Source organism: Taeniopygia guttata, chromosome 1, assembly GCF_048771995.1.
Source record: "Taeniopygia guttata chromosome 1, bTaeGut7.mat, whole genome shotgun sequence".
In the NCBI taxonomy this organism is placed as follows: Eukaryota; Metazoa; Chordata; class Aves; order Passeriformes; family Estrildidae; genus Taeniopygia; species Taeniopygia guttata.
The window spans coordinates 39,553,445-39,570,463 of record NC_133024.1 but is presented as its reverse complement, the minus strand read 5'-3'; the positions used below and the strand labels follow the sequence as shown (position 1 = coordinate 39,570,463).

The 17,019-nt window shown below is 35.8% G+C and overlaps 1 protein-coding gene and 1 long non-coding RNA gene across 17 annotated transcripts in view; one reads left to right on the top strand and one right to left on the bottom strand.

Moving 5' to 3' along the window:
• The window catches only part of CNTN5 (contactin 5), a 592,916-nt gene that overhangs the window by 528,282 nt on the left and 47,615 nt on the right, over nt 1-17,019 (bottom strand). Inside the window, exon 3 of one of the 13 annotated variants that reach the window (XM_072927371.1) lies at nt 8,924-9,013. The exons of the other annotated variants lie outside the window; for them this stretch is intronic. The gene's annotated coding sequence lies outside the window, so the exon portion shown is untranslated. The remainder of the gene's footprint in view (nt 1-8,923; nt 9,014-17,019) is intronic. 13 annotated transcript variants of the gene reach the window in all.
• Nucleotides 9,020-17,019, top strand: part of LOC115494625 (uncharacterized) — a 294,952-nt gene continuing 286,952 nt past the window's right edge. For all 4 annotated transcript variants that reach the window (XR_012055215.1, XR_012055214.1, XR_012055217.1 and 1 more), the window contains exon 1: nt 9,020-14,399. This is a non-coding gene — a long non-coding RNA (uncharacterized lncRNA). The remainder of the gene's footprint in view (nt 14,400-17,019) is intronic.

Below are 17,019 nucleotides of genomic sequence, written 5' to 3'. Positions count from 1 at the left end.
CTCTGAAATCACTAGGGTAACACTGACTTTGCTGCAATCACAGAGAAAGAGCTAATGTTCCAGGATGGGAACAAACAGGTATTGATAAAATAAGGACTGAGTCAAGCCTGAATCCAAATGTGAACTCATCCTGCTTTGCAGGTTTGGGTGAGCTGCAGTCCTGCTCCTGATCCTGGCTCTGGCAGTTCAGGGCTAACCAAGGCTAGCCCTGGCTGCAGCACTCAGTGCACTCAGACCCAGCAGCGGGAGAAGAGATCCATGCCCTCACTTGCTCCTAGCCACCCCTGTGCTGGGGTAAGAGGGGGTCACTGAAAGAAGCAAGGTCTTACAAGGGAGTGTGATACCAATTACTGCGATGAGACCATGTGGTCTCACCTCTGACTTTCTGCACCTTTAAGGTACAGCAGACAGCTTGGTTAGTAATGGCTTTGTTAATTACCTTATGGAGAAGCAAATAATTTATTCGGATGTACCTGTTGTTCATCAGATATTACAAAGATGTCCACAAATAAAATAAGGGATCCTAACTTTGTAGGTTATAGGGAATTATTGGACAAGAAAAATACAATTTGGTTTCCATATACACATTCAGATGGACATTTTTCATTCACAGTACAGCTGATTTTCGCACCTATTTACTGGCAAACTGTGCTCTGCAAATAATCCCAAAAGGACAAGTAAGCTCCTATTTACTCAGCAAAAGCAAGGATGGCTGTATTTGACCATTTTCATTCCTTCACATAACCGGTTTTATGGTCTATCACCTTCACAGCATTTTCCTTTCACACTATACCTCACAATCTCAAACAAAACTTGAAAAAATACTTAGGCTCTGGGACTCAATAAGGTTTCTATCCTATTTGACACATCATTAAATCAGGCAGACTGTTGTCTAATGGGTGTTTTCTCAAGACATATTTTCTTCACAAGTTCCTTGTCTTCAGCTCTTAAGCTCACCTAATGATTGAAGCATTTTTAGCCATACGTTGTATACTGTACCTATCTAAGTTAAACAATTGGATGAGAGAATAAATAAATTTAACAGAAGAAAAAACTACTGAAAATAAAATTATTGAAAAATATTGAAAGATTAATTAAATAATTGAAAAATAATTGGAAGGTTAATTTTTTTTTGCTAGAAAGATACCCCATATGCATGCTTGTCCTAACTCACTCACTTTTCCCTGGTTATGCTCTGTTTGTCTGTTACTTTAATTTACCAAAGCATCCCTGCAAATACTGAGGGATTAAATTCTGATTAAAATGTAGAGCTAATGAAGATTGGGTTAAGTTAAATTCACTGACTGTCCCATCTAAATCTATATGAATGAGAAGAGTCACACTCTGTGTGAGACAACTCTGCTATGCTTTGCTTATTTAAGAGCGATTATGTTTTTCAAACACAAGGGCTTTAGAAAGGTTTAGCAAACTGAAAGAGAACTGCTCATTATTATTAGGCTAGATATGGATTTTATGGGTTGGTAATAGTTTTTCTCCTCTCTCTTTCAGGATCTGGAGAACACAGAGTGCTGCTAGTGGGCAGCACAGCTATGACCTCCATGTCTTCTCTGCTTTATACTGATAATGTAAAGCATCACTTTGTCCCTGCACAAATTAACAGATGTTAAATTAGCTACTAGAGAATTTTGTTTAATGAAATAAAGTATGTCACATTTTAATCAACAAAAATTAATAAAAAATCAAGATAAAGGTGACAGAATTAAAAGTTAAGCAGTGTACTCTCATTGTAATCTGTGTATAATAAAAGTCCCTTAACCTACATCTCTTGCATGCAGAAATTAATACTCACAATTAAAATATTCAAATAAAGAAGACTAATATTTGATTCAGAGTTCTGTTGAACTTTCTTGTGTGTTTTTTTATACATCTTCCCATGCTTTCAAAAGCAAACCTGAATTTCTGAAGCTTCTCAGATATAGTTTCTTCCTGATTTGTGTTTAAGCTTCATCTCCATATTCATTGGACTGTGAGATAAAAGATTTTCATCACCTCACAAAATTAAGCTATACATTTCAGCATGGATATAATACCAATTATTAGATAATAAGTTAGGAAAATATATCCTTATCTCTTCTTGTATAATGGTGTCTGTATGTCATGGGTGCAAGGTATTTGTGAGCACCTCTATGTAATCAGCTTTTCCACCTGCAAAGTGGGGATAATTATTTTTTCTTTGCAAGTATCATGAGGTTTAGCTTAATAATTTCTGGCAATTGGTGTGAGATGTTCTTAATGAACTACATATTGTAAGTTGTAAAGTAAATTATCTCATTATGACAGAAATCAATCACTAGCAAATCCTTTCTATTGGATAATGAGGTAATCTTGGTTTTTTTTTTTATTTTGCTAAAGTAGTCACATTGCTACCATATGTTGGAAATCTATGAGACTACAGTATAGATCACAGAATGTCCCTGTGCAGACTCCAAAGGACTGAAAGGAGCTATAAAACAAACTATGCCAAGTTTAAATATTTTTTTGTTATGCTTCCATTTAAATCTATAATGCTATTCTAGAAGATAATTTATTATCCTAAATATGACATAGAATAAGCCCGTGACTCTCCTTATGAAATGTTGTTGTGATGTTGAGTGATTAATGAAATGCTATCTTGAAATAAATAAAAAAGTGATTTCATACCCACAAATTTTATACTTGATTGCAACAGTATTTGTTCCACTGGAATGATTAAGATTCAGAATTTGCCAGTTTTGGGTTTGAGTCCATTAAGCATCACATTTGTCAGTGATTTTTAAGTAGACACATAAGAACAGATATTTAAGTTAACATGTGAGGAAGACAGAAAACCAACACTGATTTGTGAGGCCAAAACCCCACATACCTGAATGCATACATCTGTCCTACACAGGCACTAAACAGGCAGTTGTCTTTTATTCAAAATTCAATTTGCTTATTCTACCACTCTCTGTTAATGACATGAAACATGCAACAGTACTGAGTGTTTGTGGACATCTGGAAAAGCAAGCCTCTTCCAAGAGTGGAACACATACTTTCATAACATGGGAAATTCAAGCCTTCACATCATTAGTGGAGTTTTAGACCATGTGCTGCTGAGCTCAAAGGTAGCCAGGCTGAGCTTTCTGTGTCAAAATAATTATCTCTCAAAACAAATGTAGTCTCATACTTTCTGAAAACAGGAGATGAAAGTCTCAGCTTTCAGTCAAAGTGTCGTTTGTTCATAATTAGGACCCATAACAGCACAGAACACAGTCTTCTTTTTTTAAATCAACTTTTTTTTTCCTATTGTATCAAGGATCTTTCAAGTTTCTCTCTCATTCTTGACATTTTATTGCCAGCAGTTACATGTGTACAGAAGTTTTAATAGGAAGGAGAAATGTCACTGGAAGGTGGTTACTTTTAACTGATTTGATTAGGTAGTATTTGAATTTCTCCCTGCATTATCTCAGCATAAAATAGTTAGTTACAAATTAATGAAAAATTTTGATTTGCACTGTTAATTGAATGTTTTTATAGGCAAATACAATGACCTAAGAAATGGAGGATTCCTCGCTTCCAAAACCAGGCATTTCTTCCTCCCCAACCTCCTATTGCTCTCTACTCTATAACTTGTTTTTCTTGTTTATTGCATCTGATCCTCCCTATGTTTCTTTGTATTAGTTTTCTCTTTTGGTTTATTAATTGCACTATATTAAGGTCAGTTCCACTTCAGTATGCCAGGGACAAGCCTAGCTCTGCAAACAGCATTCCCCACAGGAACCATAAGCAGTTTTCAAGGCTGTGATCTTTGTGTACAGAACTGAACAGCCAAATATTCCTTCCTGATAAACTCACAAGTTTCCTCTTTTCTTAATATAGTTGTCCTAATTCAGACTGCCATCCTTAACAGTGTAAGTCATCATTAATCACAGAAATAGGAATTTCTTCATACTATGACTAAGAGGGCAAGCATAATCTTCTCAGGATTTTGTCAGATAATTTTACTGTTTTGATAGCCCTGAAACTTTATAGAGCACTTTAAACTGTATTAAAAAATGATTTAATGAGACATAAACTTCTAAGTATCTGAGCCATCAAAGAAAGCAACTCTTAGGAGGCTAAGTAGTTCTGTACTGTAAGAGCTGAATGATATACAACTAACTTCATATTCTGTGTCAAACCATTCCTTCACAGGAAGACTGGAATAGAGAATTGAATTTGACCTTCACAGATTTAGTAAAGGACCTGATGCCACTTGCTGGACATCTTCTAAATTAACATTTCTTTAATCCAGTCAAAACCATGTCCAGCATTTGCCAAGATTCCCAATTTCATGCATAAGCAAATTCTGTGCTAAACATGTATGGGTCGACTCCTGATGCTTAGCAGAGTCTGTGTAATTCCGTGTCAGAAGAGATTTTAAAACATATTGGCTTTTTTGTTCTTTAGAGGTATGGCTGTGAATAATTTAATTTCTGAGTATAAATGGAGGTGAGTGTTTGTAAAGGCTGTGTTAAACCAAGGTTGGATAATCTCCTCAAGCTTTTATTGTAATCAGTAGAAGGAGAAGCTGCTATGGAGGATGTCAAAATAACCAATTTTCTCTGTGCTAAGCCTGCAAGGAGCCAGGGAAGGTTAGATTTGCAAGGACATAGTAAATCTCATGAACAATTAAGACTAACTCTATGGTAAACTCTAAAATGCCAAGACAGAGTTCTTCTCCTCATCCATTATTTAACTAGTGAACTAGCTGAATTCCAAAGAAAGATGGATGGATACAGCTATAGTTATACTGCAACACAAATTCCTTTGTCTAAAGCCAAACCTCAGCTTTTTATAAAAGTGGTCTCTCTGGAAGTCACAGAATTGTTTCTGCCTAAAAATTTCATATTATATATATGTGTGTGTGTGTGCATGTGTGTGTGTGTGATATTTTTTCAACAAACTTTTCTGTTTTTCTTTAAAAATTCAACACCCAAAATAGAAAAAAAAAGAAATTGCCATTTCACCATGTGCATTTCCCATCTCCTATGAATCCTAAGCAATCAGACCTCCTGACAAAAGTAAAAGAAATGTTGAAAAGTAAAAGAAACAAATGTTTTGTTTTGGTTTTAGCTAGATAAAGAGTCCTTCATTGCAAATGCAGTATGAAAGGCAAAGTTAGTGATACTCTGCTGTCAATATGCTTCAGTTCATAACTGAAGCAGAAAAAGATATTTTTTAGACAATAACCAGTAAAACTTATCAGAGAAGGAGAGGGCCTGTGCACGATTTCAGCAAAACAAAGGAGAGAGGTTTTCTGTGCAAAAGAGGGCCACATAATCCTCAATGACTTCTGGAATCAGGACAATCACTGTTTGCAAGTGAGCTGGAGTTATAGACTGGTACTGGTGCAGTAAATGACTGTGGCACTTGTTGTCTGCCTCCTGCCCAGTGGCTGCCCAGCACCCCAGCTCATGCCACTCGAGAGATGAAACAGCAGAGCACTCCCAGGGCTGATGTCAGGAGCCACGGCCAAAGATGCTTGTAAGCATGCCTGGAAGTGATCATCTGATTGTGATAGCAGCTTCCTCAGCTCCTGGTTCACACTGAGATTCCTTTAATGGAAAAGGATGACCTAAACAGAGGTTGTCCTGGGTGCTATGAATTCTCCACAGTTCATCACAAGAGTGAGGAATCAGGAGGGGCTTGTTGGCTGAATCAGACAATGTAACAGTAAATCCTCCCTAGCAGTGAGAGGACTGGCAACATATCTGGGGAAAGTTGTCCCTAATACCCCAGACCTAATAATTTAGATTCATATATGAAAGGGATCTCTGATCATTTCCTGATCCAACCCTTTCAACACTGAGAAACGCACTCAAAGTTTGAGTGCTTTTCTCAGTGTTACAAACTTTAGAGTGTCAAATATGCACCATCTACAATTCATTCCATAGACAGACTGACTCTAGAAGAGATTTTTATGCAAGCCTTTCTTCAAGAGTCTATTTTCAATCATCCATTCTTTGTATAAAAGAAGCATATCTGTTCAAGATCTGGCTTTTTAATCAATAAACCAAAAAACTCTCTTGCTTCTTAAACAGAAATAACTTGAGAAGTTCAAACTATAGTAATTACAACCCTTCCACTACATAGAAAAATATTTCAGAAGTTTTCTTTTACTTTTGAAAACTATTGTACAGAAGCCCACTGTGTGACTAGTAAATGAAAGGTAAAAATAACAAGGTTTTAAATAATATGAAGTGATCCTTAATTTGTGGCTCACAAAAGTAGTTATCTTAACTGTGCTTGGATGATCACAAACACTTGATATGTAGGATTTGAATAGTGAAAGGTAGTGAACAGGGTACCACTTTGTCAGCATACTTCATGTGGTTTACATAAATTACATCAGTTTTACAACCTCAACTTTATAATTTTAGAAACTGATAATATAAAATTAAATAGTTTTTTCCAAAAATCTCAGCTTTCTAGGAAATTATACCATATTTTTAAACATAGAACATTAGGGAGAAAGATTGTTCTCTGTCATAATGTCTCTTAAAAGCTTTGATCTAAAAAATATTTGATTTATGGTTAAAGAAAAAAACCCAAGCTTGTAATGAAATGGTACCTTTTTTTGATCTCTGACGCATAAATGTTGTTTCATAGAGGATTTGTATAGAAAAGAAACATACTTTAAAATGCCATCACTAACTGGCTTCTGAAAGAACATATATTTCAGGTTTGAACAACAAAATTGTTTTTCCATGTATAAACATTCATTTAGGTCCCACTCCCACACAGAACTGACTCCTCTAATAAAGAGTATGACTCACACAATTGCTGGTGAAAGATATTGACTTTTCTTTCCAGAACATCAGACAAGCATCAGAAACTACAAAGTTATTAACTAAGATATATCACAAACTAAGTCTGTATCCACAGACCTCAGAATAGCTTCAGTTCAATAATTACTGAGCTCTTCACATCCTTTCTGGGTGCAAGACTGGTTTTTTTTGGTTTTATTTTAATTACAGTAAAGCCACTAATGTCATTTGCTACCTCAAAAGTTGCATTTTAAATACATGGTATTGACTCATCTGAAATCTGAATTTATCAGTTAAGTGAAAATCAGACAAAACCCAAAAAATTTCTTTTTTTTTCTTAGGTAACTTCAAGAAACTTTTCTCTAACTTTTTTTCTTTTTCATATTTTCTGAGACAAGAGTCTTTCTAGTGCTAATACTTTTCATACAATCACAGATATGTCTTTCCCTTTTCCCATACTACCCTTCTTACCAGCTTTTCAAGAAGATATGTAGTCTTGAGCCTACCCCCAAACGTCCAAGGTGCTGAGATACCTCTTCCTATCCTCATAACATCTTGACTCATATGCTGTGATTTACTCTGCTATCAATCTGTCACAAATATTTATATTGAAGGAGCTGCATCAAAAGCAGCATGACCAGCAGGTCAAAGAAGGTGACTATTCTTGTGAGACACTATTTGTGCAGCCTGGAGAAGAGAAGGCTCCATAGAGACCTTATGGCACCTTCCAGCACCTAAAGGGAGAGACAAGAGGGCTGGAGAAGAACGTTTGACAAGAACATGTGGTGATAGGAGAAGGGGGAACAGCTTCTAACTGAAAGATGGCAAGTTTAGATTAGATGTTAGGAAAAAATCCTTTACTGTGACAGTAGTGAGGCACTAGCACAGGTTTGCCAGAGAAGCTTCCCCATTTCTGGAAGTGTTCAAGACCAGGTTGGATGATGAACCTGGTCTAGTGGAAGGTGCCCCTGCCCACTCAAGGGGGTTTGAACCAGATGATTTTTGAGGTCCTTTTCAACCCAAACCATTCTATTATACTATGATTTCTCAATGATCTCAAGCATAATCCCTCAGGAAACCGTGCATATCAAAGGGGTTTTTTTGCTTTTTAGGTACCAAAACTGATAAAATAATATTCAATTATGAGTTTTCCGATAATGTTTCAGCGTAGGAAGATATGTAGTTATGCACAGTCACTTAACCGTATTTCCAGGAAAAACATTCCTAGAATAGTGCATTTGTGCTACAAACAAGTCAATTCATGCATGTGTCAGTGTTGCTACTCTTATAGCCAGCAAGATCTCTATTTATAGTGCCAAATGGGAAAAACATGTACAGTGATTTGCAGGCATGTAGAAACCCAGTCACAGGTGCTCTGAGGACTAGGAGTGCCACAGCTGTTAGTTTGTCAGGGGCAAGGTCTGTTAATGAAACTGAATTGCTTGCTTATGGCAAATAAGCCTTGCATGTGAATAAACTGACTGTGGCACAACAGTGGCTGAAAACCAATATGACAGAAAAAATGTTGGATATAAAACACTGACCTGGGGGACTCAGATGCAGAGTTATGCCTAATTAACGTGAGTAGAGTCAAACATGCAATTCAAACAGCATCTGTTAGAAAACAAAGCAAATGAAAAAGTATTTAGCTTTACACTGAGTTTTAGGAATCATTCACTTCAGGCAGGTTAACTGTGTTTGTCTTGTAACTCCCAGGCATTTTTCCATGCTTTGATAATAGCAAGGTATCTATGGGGCACTTAAACACAGAATGCCTTGAAACAAAGGCATTTAAGTTCTTCCTGGAGAGCCAGCTGTGGTTATTCCTGAGTTTTTATCATAGAAGCTGAGATCAGAATAGGAAAAAGTCATATTTCCCCTGAATCCTGCTGCCTCTTTTCTTTTGCTAAAAGTTCTTTCATCTAAAATGGGAAAAGGACTACAGTATCACAGTACATCACACTGAGAGAATTATAAAGTTCAACTCATGCTTTGAAACTCCCACATTGGTGGTAGGAAATTCACTGCTCAGATTTTCATTCTCCTTTTACAATTTTTTCCTTTCTCACAGGTACATTGATGCCAACTCCTGCAAGTCAGATATCAGTCTCATAGCATGTAAGTAACTGACTCACTGAGGCACAGTGCAGTCTCCCCCTTGGCTTCAACAAGCTTCCAAACAAGTAAGAAACTTCCTCTTTGTGGCAGTTTCCTCTGCTGAGGAACTAAAAAACAACACAGGAGAGAGAGGGAAGAGGCAGGGGACATGTGATGCTTTCCATCTGCACTCTTCTCACTGCATTATTTATACTAATCTGAAAAATTTAAATAAGTTATATTCCCCCCTTTTATTTCTCTGTGATTGATGCTCAAGAATACTGCAGAGGCATATTTAATAACACTGAGTTATTAGATTTGCTTATACAAATCTGAGTGATTGTAAGTACATACATCCTAATTAACTCTTCATCCCTGGTTATGTAACTAGAAAGTGCCAGAAGACACTTGCTTTGTTACAGGAAAACCCAATAAAAATACTGTGGAACTCATAGAGCAAATAATTTTTAGTCTGAATCATTAGTCTGAATAGAAGAATATCTTCAAAAAAAAAAAAAAAAAAAAAACAACAAAACAAAACCAAACAGAAAAGCAAGGAAAGCTCATTAAACCTTCCTAGGACACTACTGTGTTATCTACGTGTAAAACTGTTTGTGTGATTTTGTAGCAATGCTTTTTTTCCCAAAGACATTAAAAGACTACAACTTTTTCCTTCTTGTTTTTATTAAATAAGGTACTTCTTGTCTTTGCTCTCTGCTAGTCACAGAATTGGTCACAGATCTCCAGCACAGATGTCCAATATTATATGCAAAACAATACAAAAAAAAGACACTCAAAAAGATAATCTTAAAAGCAGAATTGTTTAGAACTATCAAGTACTGAACAAAGGAGAATGAATGGCTGACATATTTATGAGTTTTTTCTTTATGATGTTTTTTTCTGTTTGTTTTAAATGCCGTTTGAGGTTTTGGTCACTTTTCTTTATCCTTTTTTACAAAACTCCAAAGTAATTTTTTTTACTGAATGTGATTCTTCTCATCTGTCATTATTAAAGCCATGTTTCACACTATTTTTCTCAGAAGTCTTTCCTCTCTTCTAGTTTGAGAAGACATCTGGAGTAAAAGTTTGAATATTTTTGTATAATCCACTTTATAAATATCCTAAGTCTCAGCATCATAGGACCTGGAGAAAGACTTTAGTTGTGTCTTTTTCTTATCATTTCCCTTTCTCAATTTAATGCACAAAAATACATCACGTGTTCTTCAATACTGAATATGCTAAAACAGCTCACTGAAAGCTGACTGAAAACTTTGCCAAAAAGCTAACTACTCCATTATTACAACAATATATTATCATAAGTATATATACACCAGCCTTTTCAACTCTTAATAGCTAATTCTGTGAAGTTTAAAAACAGGGACTTAAGGGCTTGATTTAAAGGCTTGTATTTTTCATTTGTTTCATAGTGTTTGGACTAAAGGTCAGCTGCATTAAAAAAATACCATGCCTACTACACACAGACAGCATGTCAGCATGAAGAAAGTCTGGAAAATACACAGGAATTTTGGTCTATACCATTCTGGTATCTCTCTGAGGGATGACAGAACACAGAGCACATGGTGTGAGATGTAGAGGAGGGCCAACCAAAATGCCTGACCTCATGGCTTGGGGACACAAGACACAGCCACTACACTGCACCAAGTCAAAGGTATAAGCAGCTGAGAGAGGAGCTTCTACATGCAAGAAACACCGAGTCTGTGGACTTTATGATTCACTTATTCAGCATCACTTAAATAATTAACTCAGTTAACTGAAATATCACCAAATATCACAAGCTACCTGAAAGGATATATAAAGCTGAGAAAATAGAAACCGTGTTCCTACACAGCAATTAATCCATGGAATTTTTTCTTTCAGCTATGACATATATTTTCTGTGATGGAAGATCTACAGAGTATTCAGGACAGGAGCTAGCTCTGTGAAATTTTCCTCTGAATAAAAAATCACCTGCAAGAGAGCTACAAAATCTTTTTATGTTGTCCCTTTAGCCAGAAGTTATACGTTATAAGAGATGTGTAGAGGGTAAAAACATCTGCTAAATCAGACTGATGTAGCAAGATTGTGAAATTCCAGGTCTTAAGGTTAGTTTTCATCCCAGCTCTGTAAAGTTCTAGTATTTTGGTTTGGTTTTTTTTTTTTTCCCCTGAAATTGTAATTCTAAATAAGTTTGCTTCAAAAAACATTTCAATTTTAAGCACTTCATACTCCTCTGAATCAAAATAAGGAAATTGTCCTGCTCAGTTTCATTTAAAATCAGGTTTAATATTAGGCTATATTTTGAGTATCACATGGCTAAAATAAATAAATTCTGATGTTTTTGATATCCTTACTTTTCATCTTTGCTAATACATAAAAAGTTGTATTTCTCATGAAATTGTATTGAAGTTGTATTTCTGTCAGAAGGAGCTCTACAATGTGCTCTCAAGAGATACAGAATTTCTGTTTGCCATATGGAATAAAAGAAAACAACAAAGAAAAATTAAAAAACACCCCAAGACTGCAAGACACTCACAGTTTTAAATAAGGCAGAGTAAATAAATAAGAAAATTCTATTTTAAAATTTTTGATGTTTCAAAATTAAATTTTTACATGAGTCAAAAACTTAGATGTTCTTGGTCTTAATGATATTTTGTTTTTTCTTGGACTTTTTTTCCTCATTAAGAATCTGAATTTGAGAAAACTGTAGCTTCCTTTGGGTAAACAAACAAGCAAAAAGAAAATAAAAATCTGTTCGTGATATTCAATTCCTAGCTAGTTACCTTGGAAGCGTTTTACATCCATTTTGTGTTAACTAGCACAGGCTGGTAGAGGAATATATGTGAGTGTATAACAAGCTAGCTCTATTAATAAGTACATAAATTTAAGTAGAAATGCCAAGGAGCAATCTTCATTTCTTCAACAGGCTATTATATTGTGGAAATGTGTTTTCTAGCTGTTGTGCTTGTCTAGACTGCTATCAGCAGCTTGTATTTGTTATGAAAGCCTGCAGCTGGTCCATGCAAAGTTTGCTGTTTTGCAGCCCATCTGCTCAGAAAAGATCTGTAACACTGCCCAGTTTGGAGTAACACTCCCTTATCATTGCAGTTGTAGTTCCTAAATAGAAATCTGAAATAATGATGGTTGCTTTCTACTTTAGATCCCAGTACATTTTTTCCTGTCCAGGCAAATGACTATCTGGCAGGTAAAACCAGAGGCCACTGAGAATCAAGCACAGCAGGCTGGGGAGTAGCATACTTTCATTTCTGTGGGTTGTTTAATCCCTGTAGTCTTACTAAAACTGTGATGCTGAATATTCTTAGGAGATGAGAAGGTGGCAATGAAGATAAGTCAAGTGTGAACAAATGGACGTGTTAAACTCAGGAGACAAAAATAGAAATCGGTGCCTGGAACTACATGCACTATCCACAGCAAACGTGCTTCTTCCTGAGCAAGACCTGAACTTGGTCTTAACTTGAGGCCAAATTGCAGTAAGCAAGCTCAGCACACTTTCTAGCAGCAGTCATTAGCTGTCTCATTAGTAAAAGTTCAAGAAAACCCACATCCACATTGTCCTTAATTTAAACTGATAGTAGAATTATTTTCCATTTTCTACCCACCATTTGATATTTTGAAGAGAAAAGCTGGACTGTAGCTAATTTTGATTAAGTCTTTTCTGATATACAAATGCCACCACTTTCTGCCAAATAAGCAAACTGATTTATATTGTTATAGATTTAACTTGTTGTTTTGGGATCTGAACTTACCCTTATTGACATCAACCACTACTGATTTAAAAAATGCATCATGAACAATCATTGAATTTATACAACTGTTTTCAGTAATGAAAGAATTGTTCTTTTTTAGGTGCAGGTTCAGTAATATGGCTCTGCAGTGGACCACCTGCTCTTACTCAAAGTCCTGCACATGTCAGTGCAGTGCTGATAGAACCAACAGAAATGGTGCACTATTGATCAGGAAGAATGGTTAGTGTCCCTCAGTAGCCTGTGACAGCTCCTTGCACAGATCATTATTGCATACTTTGTTTTCTACTGAGGCTTTTTCCTTGGTTTTCTCTCTTGCATGCTTGGCTGTCACTGCAGGCACCTGCTTCTGTTTTCTTGTTCCTGTTATAATTTGATTTCTGCTATAAACCTCTCTTGCTTCTGATCACATTTCTACACAGATTCTTAGCCTGGGAAAGCTCTTAAACTTCTCTGTCTCATGATTGTGAATCCATGTCTCCACCTCTGCTTTTAGCCTTATAACCATCAGGACCAGTCATATAGGTTTCTAGCATGATGAACCTGATATAAGCACATTATGGTGTACAATTTTAAATCAGGAGAAGAAACCAGATCAACAAAAAAAAAAAAAAAAAAAAAAAAAAAAAAAAAAGCAAAAATATTTCAATTCCAGAAATACGCTCTATACTAGTAATTGAATAATTTTATGCTTGTAAACTCAGAATTCCTGAAATTTTAAATTGGAATAAAAGCTCTAATGGAATATTACTATGTAGTGGTTGATATAGAACTCAAAGTAAGGTATCATTAGGCCCTTTCTAAGATCAATCCAGTTTCCATGGAAAATATGTGTATTATTCCCTTAAGGATTGTATTTCTAGAACAGATGGTCTATCTACATAGCATAGAACCTGACTTGGGTAAACTCTGCTCTCACATATGGTTTTTCTGGGGCCTTGTTGATGTAACTATCAGGGTTTGTTGCATGTGTATGTTTTCAAAGTGTCTGAGAAACAGCAAAGGATGAATTGTAAGCCACGAGAATATTTCTTTTATAGCATGATGCTAAATATGTATTTTGTGCCCCAGAGTAAGCTAGGAGGTTATGAAAATATGAGTTCAGTGTGAGGGGAATTTAACTGTGTTGGACGATCAATGGATCGAGCATGTCTAAGAGTGGAAACATGGAATAGTTCCTTAGAAAAGAAAAAAGTGGTAGTCAGCAAACCTTAGTAAAATCAGAACAGGGAACACAGCTGACCTTCTTTCTGCTGCTTTGAGTTACCTGCATTGCTGGAAACAGAGCAGAAAGACACACCCTCCTCTCTTCTAATAGAGGAACTTTTGCTTTTTCTGCCTTTTGCTACTCTGTAGAAAAGGAATAAAGGACGGGAAGGCGTCTCAAAGACTCTTCTGTGATTTACATGCCCTACACAGGCAGTATCTGACCTTTAATTTGGCTAGATGTGCATTGATTAGGACTGAATCTCATTAAGACACAATCTACTGGGGGTGGTGCAAAAGAAAATATAATATTGATTAAAAAATAAAATAATCCTCCTCTCACTCTCACCCTTCTGACTGCCTTAGTTCATAATTAGCCTTCTCATCTAGCTTTCCTCCTACATGTTACATAGCTGTCAGTCAGACAGGAAGCAAGATCATAAGAATGCAATTAGAAATTTCAAATTAGCAGTCAAGCACAGACATGGGATGGATGAACCTGCATCATGCCCAGTATGTCATTTGACTGAAGTGTGATCGCAGTAATGTGAGTTAAAGATTTTTATTTCAACATAAAAATATGAATGCTATTATGCTTATGCTACAGTTTAGGAATTGCATCATATTTTTATTATACAGGATAACCATAAGAATCAGCTGATATGCATCAGTACGTATAAGGTCAGTTTTGCCCTAAAATCTAAGACTGAAAAGGTTATTTCTCTTCACTATGGGAATACTTTACAGCAAAAGCATTAAAAAGTAAATTTGGCCAAAATTGTCTCTGTGTTAGCGCTGTAGAAAAGAATTGAATCAGAAAGGACAGCCTTTTCCTTTCTCTTCCTTTGCATGATCTTGTAGAAAGGTACAGTATCATGATAAAGGTTCAGAAGTAATGAGGCAATACGAGGCTATTCCCAAGCTAAATCTAGGCTTTCTAAAAAGTGACTGCAGCAACAACAGTGTTTAAATGAGTTTAGATTAGCTTTGCTCAAGTTGTATTTGAGACTAGCAGCATCTGTTTTGGGATTTACAAGATTTTCAAGTTCTGATATAACAATTATTGTTGTATTTATTCGGGTTCTAACTTAATTGTTGGCATTTTTTTTTTTGAGAGGGCTCTTTATAGAAAAAAAAAACCAAACAAGTTGCAGATTTGGTGTATTAGCAAGGTAATTTTCTTTCTGATAGAAGAATTCATTTGAGCTGACCTATTACAAACATCACTGGTTTAGTCTTTGGGCTCTTCATAATGATCAGTCACTGAGAAATGATCACAGAAAGCCACAGTAAGCAACTTCAGCTGGCACATACCACTGCTGAGTTCACTGAGGTGATGTTCTCCTGCTCTCTGCCAAGATCTGGGTAAAGCTCAATGTTCAATACGTTTTATTTCTATTGACCATTTAATAGATTGCTGTGTTCCCATGTTCATAACCCAGAGTTTCAAAGGAGTTGTTCAGTGTTGTATGGTCTTCCTAAAAGGTTTTAATCAAAGCCAGCAGCTCACCCCGGTTCATTCGATAAAAGAGAAACAGCAATCCACCTTTGAGGAAAAGGAACTGAAGACAAATCAGAAACTAAAATGATGGAGTCTGGGAGAGGAAATATGAGTTTCAGAGCTTCCACTGGGGTTTACACACTGCTTGGCCCTGTAAAAACAGAAGAAAAAACTTCTTCACAAAGAATTTTCAGACGTAGTTTTTTTCTTCCCATCATCAGTTCTTTCACTGTGGGGATTTCTGGTGCCAGGAAAATTTAGAGCAAAATAAAATTTTAGTAAAGAAAAAAAAAATCATGGAAAAGCAAGATCTTACTATTACTTGATTAATACAATGTGATACATAGATTGAGAAGGAGTAGTAAATTTAAAGCTCTTTAGAGGAACACAATTAATGTGTTACTTGGCATTTCATTTTATCTGTTCTGGTATTAAAAAGACCCTGTTCTACCCATTTCTTACTGAAATTCTGTTCAGATATTTGCAGATATTACTCTGTTTAAAGCTTGTTTTCAAAAACATTTGAGCTGATGTATGGCATTCTTTTAATTTAAATCAAGGTGGACATTTGCTCTTTACATTTTCCCCCATCACCACAAGGGTTCAGGAGTTCTTTTATGTCTTCTGTGTGGCATTTTAAGAGAAGAGACTTGCCCCTAAGGTTTCTACTCCTATCTTGTACTGCAGACCATTTCTTCAGACCCAGGCATTTAGAAGAGATAATAGCTCTGGATCTGAGGGTGCTACTCCCAGAGCTTTTCTGCTCCTTTAGTCAAAATTGCTGGGTCTTTCTTAAAATTATGGTAAAGTGAGACATCAGCTAGGATCTCCTTTGAGAAGTAGATAATAAAATCCACTGTTAAATTCTCATGAAAATGTTCCTATAGATCATTCTATGCTCCACTTAACAATGTTGTTAGCATGTCATTAGAATATATTTTTTAACTTTGAGGTTAGTGTATAACTTTCATTATAGAAATTAGTAAACAATAAAAAATCTTGTCATTTCTTTTCTTCCTACTCTCACTTAGAGCTCAAAAAACTGGAACACCAACTTTAGCAGATATGAACAAAGCACAATACACAAGTACTTGCTGAGAAAGTCAATAGAGAAATATACACCAGTAAGATCTGAGAAAAGAAAAATGTAGGTGAATATATTCCTAGTGCTGAGGAGCTAATTAATAAAATGTTATTTGGTTTCTGTGCAATGGATGACACAAATGCTAAAAAAATATGGAAAAAGGTCAACTTTTGTATGTTGTAGTTTAATGTTGAGAATGAGAGTTTAAAAAAAAAGCGGAAATTCCATTTCTCTCAAGGAGAATAAGCATTAAATTTAGTAAGCAGAAACATTACCCTAAGGAGAGACTGAAACTCCAAAATGAGTTACATATCAAACACAAGCTAATGCCTCATGCTAGATTTTTTTTATGCAGAAGCTGAAAAAAAAAAACCCCAACATCAAAGAAAGGAGAAAAATGCTGATCTTAATACACAAGTTTAATTATTTTTGAATACTATAGTCACAGTTTGCAGAACCTGCCAAAACAGGAAAGTTCTCCCTCTCTCTTTCGTCTTGTTTTTGTTTGTTTGTTTTTATGAGATGCTAAAAAGTTTTACACAGAGTTCCTATTTATTGTATGCAGTAGTTTTGAATCAAACA